General features: G+C 37.4%; 1 long non-coding RNA gene across 6 annotated transcripts in view; it reads left to right on the top strand.

Moving 5' to 3' along the window:
- LOC128314904 (uncharacterized) overlaps positions 1-14,128 on the top strand; it is a 478,400-nt gene that overhangs the window by 310,819 nt on the left and 153,453 nt on the right. For all 6 annotated transcript variants that reach the window (XR_008297222.1, XR_008297284.1, XR_008297342.1 and 3 more), the window contains one exon: positions 4,485-4,618. This is a non-coding gene — a long non-coding RNA (uncharacterized LOC128314904). The remainder of the gene's footprint in view (positions 1-4,484; positions 4,619-14,128) is intronic.

Genomic DNA, 14,128 nt, shown 5'->3' with positions numbered 1-14,128 from the left:
GGATGATCCTTGAGAAATTGAGTCTGTTTTTATTGTACTTCTTTGGGTTATCTTTTACAGTGATCAGAATTCTTTTTTTTTTTTTTTTAAAGCATGCCATATCTACTTATTTTTTTTGGATTAGAGTTTAATCCAGGAAAGAGACTTTCTATCCTGATTTCATTTTGATGTTTAATTTATATAGTCCCAGAAAAATGGATCTTGCTGAGGTGTTGAGGAGACTAAGTTGGAGACAAACTTAACTGATTATCTTTTGATCATTCATAGGCGTCTGCATTCAAACCGTCCTTCTCTGAATCTATAAAATTTGGTGGTTGTCTGAAGATTAGTAGAATGCCTGGCACATACATGATCCCCAATACATTTTTTTAAATTAATGCATCTGAGTGGTTGCATAATTCACCAGTCACTATATGAAATTACTTACTCTGTAGAAGAAAAAATATTAGTTACCAAAGAAGTGAAGAATAAAAAAAACTCCTCTAAACTCCATCAAATATATTCAGCAGTCTCTCTAACATTTGCAAGTAATTAGTACCTTTTCACTCATTTAGGGTGTCACCATTGTTTATTTTGAGACAGAACAGAGTGCGCACATGAGTGGAGGAGGACCAGAGAGAGAATTCCAAGCAGGCTTCACTTTGTGAGACACTATCTAATCGATCCCCTTAACAACCCCCTGATGGGTTGTGGAGATACTGTTATCTCCTCTTTACAGAGGAGCAAGCCACTGATAGAGGAAAAAAGAGAAGGGATTTTCCGAATACCACCCAGCATGTGTATATGACACATTGATGAAAGTGGAACTTCTTTCTTTTGATGGCCAGTTCAGGGCTTTTTCCACTCTCTAAGTCCTTAATCTCTAGGAAAGAACCTGTCTTAACTCCCTTATCCTTTCATCAAAGCAGAGGAATTTATACAGGTGTGCTAGCTCAGATTCTGTCTCTGAGTGTTTCCTCGGCAGGAGCTGACTCTTCCTTCTCCCTAATTAACTTTTATGTGGAAACTCCTATAGTAATGAAATTGCGTGTGCGAGTGTTCTCTCACCTGGTTTTCTGTTTAGTACACCTGGAGGGAGCAAGCGTTTCTGCTGTCTCATGGCATTATCTTTGCTGAGGGAGGAATTTGTAGGAACTCAGATAACTCCCTTCCTGAGAGAAAGTTTTTTTTTTTTTTAATCCAAAATTCTTTGGGCACAGCTTAGCTATTTGCAGAAATTTACCATTTGTTTGTCATTAAAGCGCACTGGTTCATGGTATTGGCAGCATAGCATGCTGGCAGCATAGACAAAATCATGGGAGTCAGAGAAATCAAGTTTGAATCCTGGTTTTGTTATTTACTGGGCATTTCACTTCTTGGAGCTGATTTCTTCCATTGTCCAATGGGGATGATGCATTAATGATATCTACCTCCCAGGGTTATTGGGAGGATTAAAGATAAAATATATTTGTCTTATGATGAAATGAGCAGAAAAATGTGATCCTCTTCCTGGACTCTAGATCCCATTTGTGTGTCCTGTCTCTCATGTCCTCTCCTGCTCTGCTTTCCTCCTCACTCTTCTCTAGGATACTTTCTGCCCTAGCAGGTTGACCAGTGAGGTGGACAGCAGCAGCTTCCTTTGCCCTCTGGCTCTTTTGCATTTGGCCAGTGGGGAGTCCCAGCAGGAGATCAGAGGAGGATGAGATCATATTCATGTCCTTATTTCCTTCCTTTCAGGGTCAACTGAGGCTAGTGGTGTCCCAGAGAATAACCTTTTCCAAGGCAACCCACTTTGTGACACTCTTCTCCTGTATCAGGGACCTACCCCTCTCCTTGTCCCTTTTGAGGGTGGTGGAAACTCTATTATTGCTTGTTCCAAGAACTTCACTTATCCTTTGTAGATTCTTCTACCCTACCATCATCTTAAATAGTCTCTTTACCAAACCCTCCTTGAAGGATCCTAATATGAGTGTGCTGTCTATTTACTCCTGGGATCTTAACTGATACATTATTCGTCACTGTTTAGTTGAAAGTACATCTGCCTAGGTCTGTCTTATTTGAGGGAGTTTGGCACATTTAAGAGAAAAGAAAAAAGAATGGGTTGTTTTTATTTGCCGTTTGATATCAAGAGAAGAAGGATGATGACGATGGTGGTGATGATGTGAGCCAAGCATTCATCTGGACACTGTTTTATACACATTAGCTCATTTAAACTCAAACACACATGAGTATTATTACCTCCCTTTTGTAGATCTCAAAAAAGATCAGAGGGGTTAAGTAGCTTGACGAAAGCCACACAGAATGCCTTTGGGGAGCTGAAACCCTAACCTACGCCTATTTGGTTTCGAGGCCCCTACTGTTTTAGCCAGACCATGTTGCCTCCCAAATATACAGGCTGAGAAGGTCCAGCCCATCAGCAGTCAGTTCTCAATTAAACCCATTTGCCTACTCACATTTCTATAGGAAAGTCTTTAAGTGATGTCAAAGCAAATTTGTTAACAAGTTGATTATTTCATCACATCTTATCAGGTCAATTCCATGCTTTGTCTGTTTTGACTGATTTGTTAATTTAAAACCATTGAGTTACTAGCCCACTAGGGGCAGCTGACTATTCCCTGGTTGCCCCTAAGAGTACTCATTAAATACTGAGTAATTAAATATTTTGAATGAGATTTTCTCTGAGAGCGTATATGCTTCCCACAGCTTTTAGTTGGATTTTATTTTCTCCCTAGGTGTGGAATATTTAGTTGTCAGTTTATATTATTTCTGTCCACTTCTTAAGTTAATTCTAGGTGGGTAATACAATTTCACATTTTCTGAGCACTTATAAAATGCTTGGGATTAGAACCAGTCAGGAAGGGTGACTAAATTCCTGGAGGTATACCAGCTGGGAAATTTGCATTTGTGGATCATGTCTTCCTGCCCTCCCCCACTCCCTTAAAAATAATCCACACACACTCCAAGAGACTGTATTTATCTAGCAACTCACATTTGATTGTGCACGTTTCGCTTACCTCAGGCAAGCCTTTTCATTAATCTTGGAAGAAGACTTTATGCCACAGTGCCCTTTGGGTCTCTCCAGTTGTGCCTTGGGACATTGTTAGTAGTAATAAACTGGATTTCTCTGATTCTAGCAGTACCTCGCTGTTGAGGGATCTCTGGCCTCCCTGAAAGTATCTGCCTTTTACGGTCATACGTCTTTAGGGGGAATTCACACGTGTTCAAAACAAGTCTTTGAGGCTTACGAGTCTGCCAGTGCAGTTGTTGGAAACCTTGGGGAAGGTTCCTCTCCAGTGGTGTAGGGGGGACCAGTGGGTTCCCCTGCTGCTGAGGGCTGGCCTTCTCTAGGGAACTGCACAGATGCTGTGTTCCTGGAAGCTGTCTTCCTTGGGTTTGTGTGTGTGTGTGTGTGTGTGTGTGTGTGTGTGTTTAAAGTATACACAGTTACTTTGTTTGAATGTATTTATATTTTTGTATGTATAACTCACACACTTCTGCACTTTGAGATTTTTCAATCATTTTAGTAAAACAAACTCCTTCAGACTTTGCTCACTGTTATTCTTTTCCTTAAATCTCAGACATGAGTCTTTTGAGAAATTTAGAAGAAATCCAAATGATAGAATACATGCTTTTGTTAGAATCAGTCTGCTCCTACAATGTCAGCGTACATCTACAACGTCAGCATGTTTGTGTTTTGGTCCAGCTTGTTTGCTTTATCCCCTTTCCCTTAGTGTGACTTCTTTCCTAAAAGGCATTTCAGCCCACATGCAAATATACCTTGTGAATATGTACATCATGCCCAGATTCTAGCTGAATATCAGAATGATATTCTATTTGCTCTTTCCTCAAAACTTGAAATAGAGAGTCTCTTAGTGTCTCCTGGGAAGTAAGGTAAGGTGATAAGGCTATTGTGTCATTCTTAGAAACAATAGTTTTGCTTGACCAGGTAGACTGTTTCTCCCACTGTTTCTTGCAACATCTTGGAAGCCAAAGAGTAGAGAACTCCCTAAATTGACTGAAGAACCTTTGTGCTGTGGGTTATCGCTAAAGGTGATACAGGAAGCCACCATGCCGTGGTCAGAGGGCTTTCAGATGTGCTAAGATTCCCCTGGTGGTGGCCGTACCTTGATGAATCCTGAGTGGCAAGTGGTGGTGGTGGGGGGGCGCTGTACCAGGTGGCATCAGCACACAGTTCAGCCTGCATCTTCATCTCATATGTGTAAATCTAAGTTGTGGCCACTGTACATATTGGTTTGTAAGCCACTAAAAAATGTAGACTGGAAGACTTAATGGAAAACAGATGGTGCTTGAAATCTCTAACTTATATTTGACAAAAGCTCTTTTGGAAACGCTGCTTGTGTGTACTTTTGTTGATTTAAACACAGCACCATTTTAGCTTGTTCTGCTGAATACTTTAAGAATTATTGTCCTCATCTAAGACAGCATTTCAAAGTGCACATGTTAATCATATACTTGATTAAACATTTCCTTGCCTTTCTCTTCAGAATCCAGTTGGCTTTTGAGTGGATAATTGTTGCAGTGAGCTCAGTGACATTGGAAGCGACTCTTGTCCATTTGAATTACTTAAAACACCACCATGAAAAGAAATACCTGTGATCTGCTTTCTCGGAGCAAAAGTGTAAGTACCTTTTGTTTTCATTTCTTTTCTAAAAATGTGCACACACACACATATATATGTATATTTTACTGTTTGTTTAGATTTTTTATTTATTTTTTTATTTTTTTTTAATTTTTTTTTTCAATGTTTATTTATTTTTGGGACAGAGAGAGACAGAGCATGAACAGGGGAGGGCAGAGAGAGAGGGAGACAGAGAATCGGAAACAGGCTCCAGGCTCTGAGCCATCAGCCCAGAGCCTGACGCGGGTCTCGAACTCCCGGACTGCGAGATCGTGACCTGGCTGAAGTTGGACGCTTAACCGACTGCGCCACCCAGGCGCCCCTTTTTAAAAAATTTTTTTTTCAATGTTTATTTATTTTTGGGACAGAGAGAGATGTTTGTTTAGATTTTAATACTGTGTTGTCATGATCAGGCTTGTGGGAACCCTTGGTTAACTTTCGCTTCTTGGGACTGTATGCAGATTATTAACAAATGAAGACTTGTTCGTCTGTGTGGCCTAGTTGACATTTGATGAGAATTCTCTTTCAGCCAGTTTATGTGCCTTACCATTCATTTGTATGAGCCTGATGGTGTGATGTTGGAAACTCTGATATTTGGATTGATGCAGAAATTCTATGATTAAAAATTGAAACTGAAGACAGTTAAGTCTAGTATACTGAATTTTCTGGGCAAGTCCAAAAGGATAAACTGAGTTTATGTCGTTGTGTACTTCAGTCAGTCACATTCCAAAAGTTTACGTACATGGTGAATAAATGTGAATACTTGATCAGTAAGACATGATTTCTATGAGCTGTCTACCCTAGTTTATGTCTCTAATTTTCTTTACTTCAGAATTTTTTTTAAGTGAACACCCTCAGGGCCCTGAGGTAGAGTAAGCCTCCTTTCCAGTTACCTATTTATTGTTCTTAAGGTGCCAAATTAGTGATGATTTTTAGATCTGTATTAGCTTATAAATGAAAGCATAAGCAAATAGAGCAACCCGAAGAAAGCTACCCAAGGCAAGGATGAAAGTAGACTTAATTTCTATGAGGCAAGCTCTAAGAACATGTCCCTTTATTAATTTACCTGGGGGGGGGGCGGGGAAAGGCATCCAAACAGATGCATTTGTGACGTAGGGACATTTATTTGAAGGCATCAGAAAAACCACAAATGCAAACACATTTCTCTAGAATGAGAATGCTTTGTGTTGCAACCCGTGATTCTTTTGTGATGGCCCAAGGCCATCTCAGATTCTTTCTACAGAATAACTAGCAGACTTTTAAGGGTGAGCAATGCTGGAGTGTGTGGAGAGGGAAGTCTAGTGTGCTCAGTAGGGTTTCTTAAAAAATGAGAAGGTGCCCAGAAGTGTGCCGGTTCTTGGAGTACAGAGTGTGTTTAATAACTGACCACAGAAATTCAACAAACTTTGAGGGAATGTCTAAATTAATTTGTTTTCCTGGTTGGTGTTTGGTTGTATGGATTATTAGATAAAATAAAGGGCCATGGCTTGGATCCGGGAGTTCCTTCGGTCATGATATATTTGTTCATTAAAATAGGAGGTGACATGCATACAAATTACCGAACTGCCAACACATCTTTCTGTTACAGAGTTTTTTTTTTTTTAATTTTTAAAGTTTATTTATTTTTGAAAGAGAGAGGAAGAGGGTAGAAAGAGGCAGGCAGAGAAGGGAGAGAGAGGGAACAGGTCAGAAAGAGGGAGAGAGAGAATATCTTAAGCAGGTTCTGTGCCTTCATCGTAGAGCCTGATGTGGGGCTTGAACCCAGAAACCGTAGAGCATGACTTGAGCTGAAATCAAGAGTCAGATGCTTACCCGACTGACCCACCCAGGTGGCCCTGTGACTGAGTTTTTCTTACTATGTTAAATATGGATGTAAACCACTTACATAATCCTTCTTTCTTTCATTAAATTTCACTGCCTTGTGATACGAAAACAATGTGTAAAGCCAAAGGGGAGAATATTTCGGAGAATTAAAAATCGATCATTAAACATTGTTCTGGGGGGAAAACATTCTAAAAGCAAATGATTAACTGTGTCGTGACTTTAAGGAACTGTGAATGCTTAATAATGCTAGGAGATTTCCCATTTAGGTTTGCTTAGTGCAAAAATTTTAATCTTGGTGGAAAGCCTCACGATTCCCAGATTATGAGAACGTGAGTTGCCTACATGGGTCTAAATGTAAACAGAGAGCTCTCATTTCACTGCATCTTGGCTTCTTGAAAATCCACTGGCATAAAGAAAGTGCTTCCACTTAATTAAAAGACTGCAGGTAGGAGATTGCTGTTTCTCAGAGAAAAGAGCTACACTTTTTGCCTAGTTAGAAGTTGTCATAGAGTTTCAAAAGTTCATTTTGCACTGGCCTGAAAAAGTCACCCCCCCACTAGATTTTTGCCATTACAAAATCCAAGGTTATACACTTAGAGGCAGATGTTTCCTATTTTTGATGAGGAAAATTTTAAGAATTAATTTGGTTTAGGGCTTGAGAATGTTTCTCTTTGGCATTATGACATTTAAAAATCCAAAGAGAATGTTCTAAATGTTAAAACAGCCTCTGCTCCTCTCTGCAGGTCTCTGCATGTCTTGTACGTGTCATTGGGAAACTTCAGGCATACAAAAGAGCAGGAAAAAAAAAAAAGATCATCATTAGACAATTACTTCATTTTTTCCTGAACACTTAAAGAGTGTTCATATTTTTCTCTGTCACATTCAAGATCTGGTGCAGTGTCCCTTTTAATGATTAATGCTCTGGATTCTTCATTTATTTGGAAGCGATCCATGAAAACTTTTAGCTATAAAAATATAAATAAAGACCTTTTTTCTTAAAGTGATATTTTGCTGGTTTGGGAGGATAATTTGTGGTTATAGTGGGTAAAAATGGGAGGAACTCATGTGGATAGTGCCCAAGTGAGGCCTGGCCCCAGTGGCTGTTGGTCCTTAAGGTCTCCTGTGGGAGACAGATGTGCATCAAAGAATCACACGCATATGTGTAAAGCAGTATTTCTCCAACCTATTACCTTTTGTAGGGCAAACGCTTTCAACCTGTCTTCATACATAATGGCTTCTTTCTCCATCCTAGAATGTAAATTTCCTGAGACAGAGGCAAGTAAGTAATTACGTGGTAATGGAATGAGTGAATGGGTACCCCATGTTATCTGCTGAGAGAAGCATCCTAGTATAATGGCAGTGTATCATAGAAAGACGTGGCTTAGTCAGAGAGGTCAGTCAAGCCTTTCCTGAGAAAAGGGGATCTTCAGGGTAGTCTGTGGTCTGAAGGGTGACTTAGCCTACTAAGGCAAAAAGGGGGCTTCCAGACAGAGCTAACCTGGTGTGTAAAGACTGTAGTGTTAGGGAATGTGGTGGCTTCACATTCAAGAACAAAAGCTAGAATAATCTGCTGACAACTGTAGAGAGATAGATAAAGATGAACATATTTAAGAGATATTTATGAGGGGAAAAATGATAGTGCTTTTTTTGGAAAGGTATTGGCGGTAGGATCTAGGGGAGAGGAAAGTATAGAAGGTGACTCCTGGGCTTGTAGTTAACTTAAGAAAATAGATGCGGTCCTTCCACTGTGGTGGAGAGCCTGGGTGTAAACCTGGGAGGGAATGGAGAGAGGCTAAGCCTGAGTCCACAGCTATTGACATGAGAATGTTTCAAGATACAGGAGTTTGGGGAGCAATTTTTTGTAATTCAGACAACAGGTGGATTTATACTCCAAACTGCTAATTCAATGTAGAGAATAGAGGGACACTTTAGTTGAAATTAAAAAAAAAATCCTGCAAGTTTAACCTCAAGCTGTCTTCACCAAATCTACAAGGGAAATATAATGACAATTATTTCTAATTTGGTTTTTAATTTACTGGAAAGAAAGACCATCCATTCTTGCAAACTATTATGTGTAGAGAAGTTCTGAGAAATAGCAGCCTCAATTATATCCTCTTATTTCTTTATGATACAAACAAAACAGGACTTAAACTAGTTGATTTCTGAACACTTTCAAACATAAGCTCATAAAAACAGGTGTCTTTTTTTTTCTTCACTATTTCTGATATTATAATGTGGTTAATTTTGATCTATACTTTTATACTATTCCTGAACAAGTAGAATATAATTTTAAAATTTATTATTATTTTCTTAAAAATGAATTCAAATTTAAATAGCATAAACTACCTTAATTTAAAGTAAATCAAAGCACTTATGTTGCTAAGTGAAAATGTCTGAAGAGTCAAATATCATTAATATTATCAAATAATATTAGGATGAACTTACATAAAAGTTTCTATAATAAATGGACCTAAATTTTAAAATCTTAAAATCAATTCTTTATCATAGATTATTAAAATATGAAACATTTTAAATTTTGATGTTGTGGTTCACAGATTTGCTTATGACATTTAAAGAAGTCCACAAATTTAAAAAATGGCAAGACCGATATATTGCACATAAAGTGAAAATATCAAAAACAAATAATTTAAGCTTTACATTCCTGACTTCTATAACCGTTCCAATTGTCTGCATCATTTGTATTTGGAATACATGGTATTAATATTTATCTGTCATAAAATAAGAATATCAGCAAATTTCACAGGGCTTATAGAGTTTCTGGTATATAATGTCTCCTTATAGTAGAAGGATAACTTAAAGATCTTCTAACCCAGCCGTTTTATTTTGCTGATAAGGAAATTGAAACAGAGGTCTGGGGAGATGAAATAAACAACTTGCCTAAGAGGTAGCTTGGTGTAGTTGAAAAAAAAATGTGAGCTTTAAAATCATACAGAGGTGCCTGGGTGGCCCAGTTGGTTAAGCATCTGACTCTTTGTATTGGCTCAGGTCATGATCTCATGGTTTGTGAGTTCGAGCCCCACATCGGGCTCTGTGCTGACAGTGCAGAGCCTGCTTGAGATATTCCCTCTCCCTCTCTCCCTCTCCTTCTCCGTCTCCCTCTCCGTCTCCCTCTCCCTCTCTCTGTGTCTATATCAAAAAATAAATAAACTTAATAAATAAATAAATAAAGTCATATAGAATTGGGTTCAAAATCTGGCTCTTTCAACTCTCCAGCTGTGGGTCGTTTGATAAGTTACTGACTGTGGTATTCTAAAGGGTGTTAGGGAAATGATACTAACACACAATGCTTGGTACATCAAAGGTATAGATAACCTCATTAGAAAGTTCTATCCACCTTAGCCTATAAGTGAGAGAGACCACCTGTGTTCTTTCCTCTCTGTGATTCTTAAAATGTGTCAAAGATGGGGGGGGGGGGAAAGAAAAAATACCTATCTCTTATCTCCTTTAACCTATTTCAAGTGCCTGAAAAGCTCCAGTGTTGGAAAAATTATGGTGTCCAGATGAAGTCCTATAAAAATTAAGGCATTCAAGGAAAAACAAATGAAAAATATCATAAAATAAAGAGATGATTATGTAGGTAGCGTTTGTTATTTAAAAACTCTGGATTTTCTGATTTAATTAATAATTACAAAAGGAAAGAGAAGGAAAGGAAAAACCTTCATCTGGCAGATAACCCTTTTCTTGAAGTATTTATTTGCGACAGGAAGTGTTGGAGTAGAAGATTCTTCCAGAAGTTTTATGATATGCATGCTTAACCTCTTTAAAGTTTTGGAGCCATCTCTTAGTGGACTGACATTTCATTTTAATGGGTCTGTTCGACATTCTTGTGTGACTTCTTGGAGTTGTATACCTCTTGGAGTGCTTAAGATCACATTTGTTTTTTTCTGGGTGCTGTTTCTTTGTCCATATGCTGAAAGGGAAAAGCATAAGCTGGTTTCTGTCTGTTCTAACCTTCCGAAGTGTCTTTGCCATCTGTGGAAGCTGGGGACAGCTTTGGCTGTTCTGCCTTCTGCTTTATTGGGGCCGCACAAGTCTCATTTGTACAACAATTACAGATTTTTGAATTTTTCTATGAAACCATCTTATCTTAAAACTATAATTGGTAAAATGAGGCTTGGTGAGGTATATAGAGCATATACATGTATAGTGTAAGCAGGAAAATCCCATGCAGAAGGAAAGCCTTTTTGTTTACTATTCTGAATTATAATGGATCAGCTAATCCCTCTGTTTAAAGCTTGCCTTCTCCTGACTCAAATATGTTTTCATGAAGTCATCTAATTTTATTCTAGAACAGCATTTAGTTGTAAACATCTAGAATTTTTTCCTTTTACCTACATAGCATAACAATTTAGGACAGGAAGAGAGTAATTAACAAAGAATATGCTTTTTAAAGCTGTTAGAAAATTTCACAAAAAAGTACTCTAGCAACAACTTTGCTTTTAATTTAAATAGTTTAATTTGTTACAGTGGTTAAGGCTCTATCCCAATCCTTTAACAACTACTGTTAGCTGTAGCAGCTCTTTTCAATCCATTGGTCCCTGAGAGAAAAGAACCATTTACAGCGACCCCAGCATCACATCCATGACTCAAATTTTCCTTGGCATTTCTCCTGTGACATACTGATATAGTATGATTTTTCTGCAGTTAAAGATTTAATTCCAGCAGCTTGTATTTCTTTTGAAAATAATCTTAAAAATAATAGATTTACTCTTTCTTGGTATGAGGAGCTCTAATCACGATAGCCCACCATTAGGTTCTCTTCAGTATTACGATGTTCTTTCACTGATCTAGGTGTTTACTGTTTTCCTGGTATAAGGAAGCCAATGTGATCAAGTGCAGCAATCTCAAACTTGGGCTTCAAAAAGAAATTATTAGGACTTCTGTTTATATTTACTTTCAAATGTGATCTTTTTTCAAATTTCAACTTTTTGTTTATGTTTGATAAATGTACAAAATACATGTGTACAATCGATACATATATAAATTGGGAAAATCTATTCCAGATATTTTTCCTGATAGGGGTATGTAATCAAAATAGTTTAGAGGCCATTCTTTGCAGTGAAAAGATCATTGTTTTTGGATTGGGATACCTGGATTCAGTCCTCAAATCCGCTAGTGCTTAAAGATCTGACCTTTAGTAAATTACTTATTTTTTTCTGAGCCTTAGTGCCTATGTGTATAGAAAAGAAAAAGTATATCATAATGAAGGGGAAATCTCCTTTCATATAATAGTTGGTTGGTAAATTCTATCTTGAGGGTTGTGGATGCTTTTTGGTAGCTACAGAGCTGAGTGATAATATCTGGCCCAGAAAAGAATTACTTGGAAATGCCAGGAAATGAAGTATATTCCTCTCACTAAAGAGGTGCAAGCATAGTTTCCAAGACCCTTTAGCCAGTTTTCTTATTATGCACAGGATTCAGCCATAAGAGGAGTGGTTAAACTAGGTGAGAGTTCTCTTTCCTACCAGTTAAGAATTTCTGTGATTCTCAGTCATGTTGTGTCCATTTGTAAAATGAATTGAAAGTCATTTATCAAATAAATACAAAATCAAGACATTGTGGCAAAGGAGTGTATTAGCTCAGTTGCCTTAACAAAAATATGGTAGACTATGTGACTTAAGCAGCAGACATGTATTTTCTTAGAATTGTAGAGGCTGAGGACTCTAAGATCACGGTGCTGGACAGTTCAGTTCCTGATGACAGTTCTCGTCTTGGCTTTCTCATTGTGAACTCCCAAAGGCCCCTATCTCCAAATGCTATCACACTGGGCTATAGGCCTTCAAAATAGGAATTTGGGGTGTGACACAAACATGCCTTCTATAACAGAGTTTGATATTATTTTTTATTTTATTTTATTTTTTCATCATGATAGGTATACTCTTTAATCCCTATCACCTATTTTACCCACTTCCCCTCTGGTAACCATCACTTTGTTCTCTACAGTTAAGAGTCTGTTTCTTTGTCTCTCTCTCTCTCTTTCTTTTTTTTTTCTTTGCTCATTTGTTTCTTAAATTCCACATATAAGTGAGATCATTTGGTATTTGTCTTTCTCTGACTGACTGACTTCACTTAACATTATACTCTCTGGCTCTATCCATGTTGTTGCAAATGGCAAGGTTTCATTCTTTTTTTACGGCTGAATAATATTCCATTGTGGATGTATGCCACATCTTCTTTATCCATTTATCTGTTGATGGAATCCTCCATAGTTTGGCTCTTGTAAATAATGCTGCAATAAACACAGGGGTTCATGTATCCATTTGAATTAGCATTTTTTGTATTTTTTGGGTAAATACTCAGTAGTGCAATTACTGGATCATAGGGTAATTCTTTTTGTAATGTCTTGAGAAAATTCCATACTTTTCCCACTATGGACTGAACCAGTTTGCATTTCCACCACCAGTGCATGAGGGTTTCTTTTTCTCTACATCTTCTCCAGCACTTGTTTCTTGTGTTTTTGCTTTAGTCACTCTGAGAGGTGTGAGGTGATGTCTCATGGAGTTTTTATTTGCATTTCCCTGATGATGACTGATGTTGAGCATCTTTTCATGTGTCTGTTGACCATCTGTATGTATTCTTTGGAGAAATGTCTGTTCATGTTTTCTGACCATTTTTTAATTGGATTATTTATTTTTTGTATGTTGAGTTGTATCAGTTATTTACATATTTTGGATACTAACCCTTTATCAGATAAGTCATTTGCAAATACCTTCTTCCATCCAGTAGGTTGCTTTTATTTTTGTTGATTGTTTCCTTTGCTGTGCAGAAATTTATTATTTTGGTGTAGTCTCAATAGTTTATTTTTGCTTTTATTTCCTTTGCCTCAGGACACATATCTAGAAAAATATTGCTATGGCTGATGTCAGAGAGATTACTGCCTGTGCTCTCTCCAAGGATTTTTATGGTTTCAGGTCTCACATTTAGGTCATTAATCCATGTTAAGTTTATTTCTGTGTATGGTATAAGAAAGTGGTCCAGTGTCATTCTTTTGCATACGGCTGTACAGTTTGCTCAACACCATTTGCTGAATAGACTTTCTCCCATTGTATATTCATTCCACTTTTGTCAAAGACTAATTGGCCATATAACTATGGGTTTATTTCTGTGTTTTCTGTTTTGTTATGCTAATCCATGTGTCTATTTTTATGCCAGTACCATTACTTCTGCTTTGTAATATAATTTGAAATCTAAAATTGTGATACCTCCACTTTTGTTTTTCTTTTTCAAGATAGTGTAGGTTTTCCAGGTCTTTTGTGGTTCCATACAAATTTTAGAATTGTTTTGTTTTAGTTCTATGAAAAATGCTATTGGTATTTTGATAGGGATTGCATTAAATTTGTAGATTGCTTTGAGTAGCATAGATATTTTAACAGTATTGGTTCTTCCAACCCATTTGCGTTTAATGTCTTTATATTTCTCTGCATTATCTTGAATTTCTTTTATCAGTGTTTTATAGTTTACATAGTACAGGTCTTTGATCTCTTCAGTTAAGTTTATTCCTAGATACTTTTGTTTTTGGTACAATTGTAAATGGGATTGCTTTCTTGATTTCACTTTGTGCTACTTCATTATAAGTGTACAGAAATGGAACAGATTTCTGTACATTGATTTTGTATCTTGTGACTTTAGTAGTAGTTTTTTGGTGGACTCTTTAATGTTTTCTGA

The sequence above is a fragment of the Acinonyx jubatus genome, chromosome A1 (assembly GCF_027475565.1).
Source record: "Acinonyx jubatus isolate Ajub_Pintada_27869175 chromosome A1, VMU_Ajub_asm_v1.0, whole genome shotgun sequence".
Lineage (NCBI taxonomy): Eukaryota > Metazoa > Chordata > Mammalia > Carnivora > Felidae > Acinonyx > Acinonyx jubatus.
The sequence above is the reverse complement of the archived record's forward strand: the minus strand, read 5'-3'. Positions and strand labels throughout refer to the sequence as shown.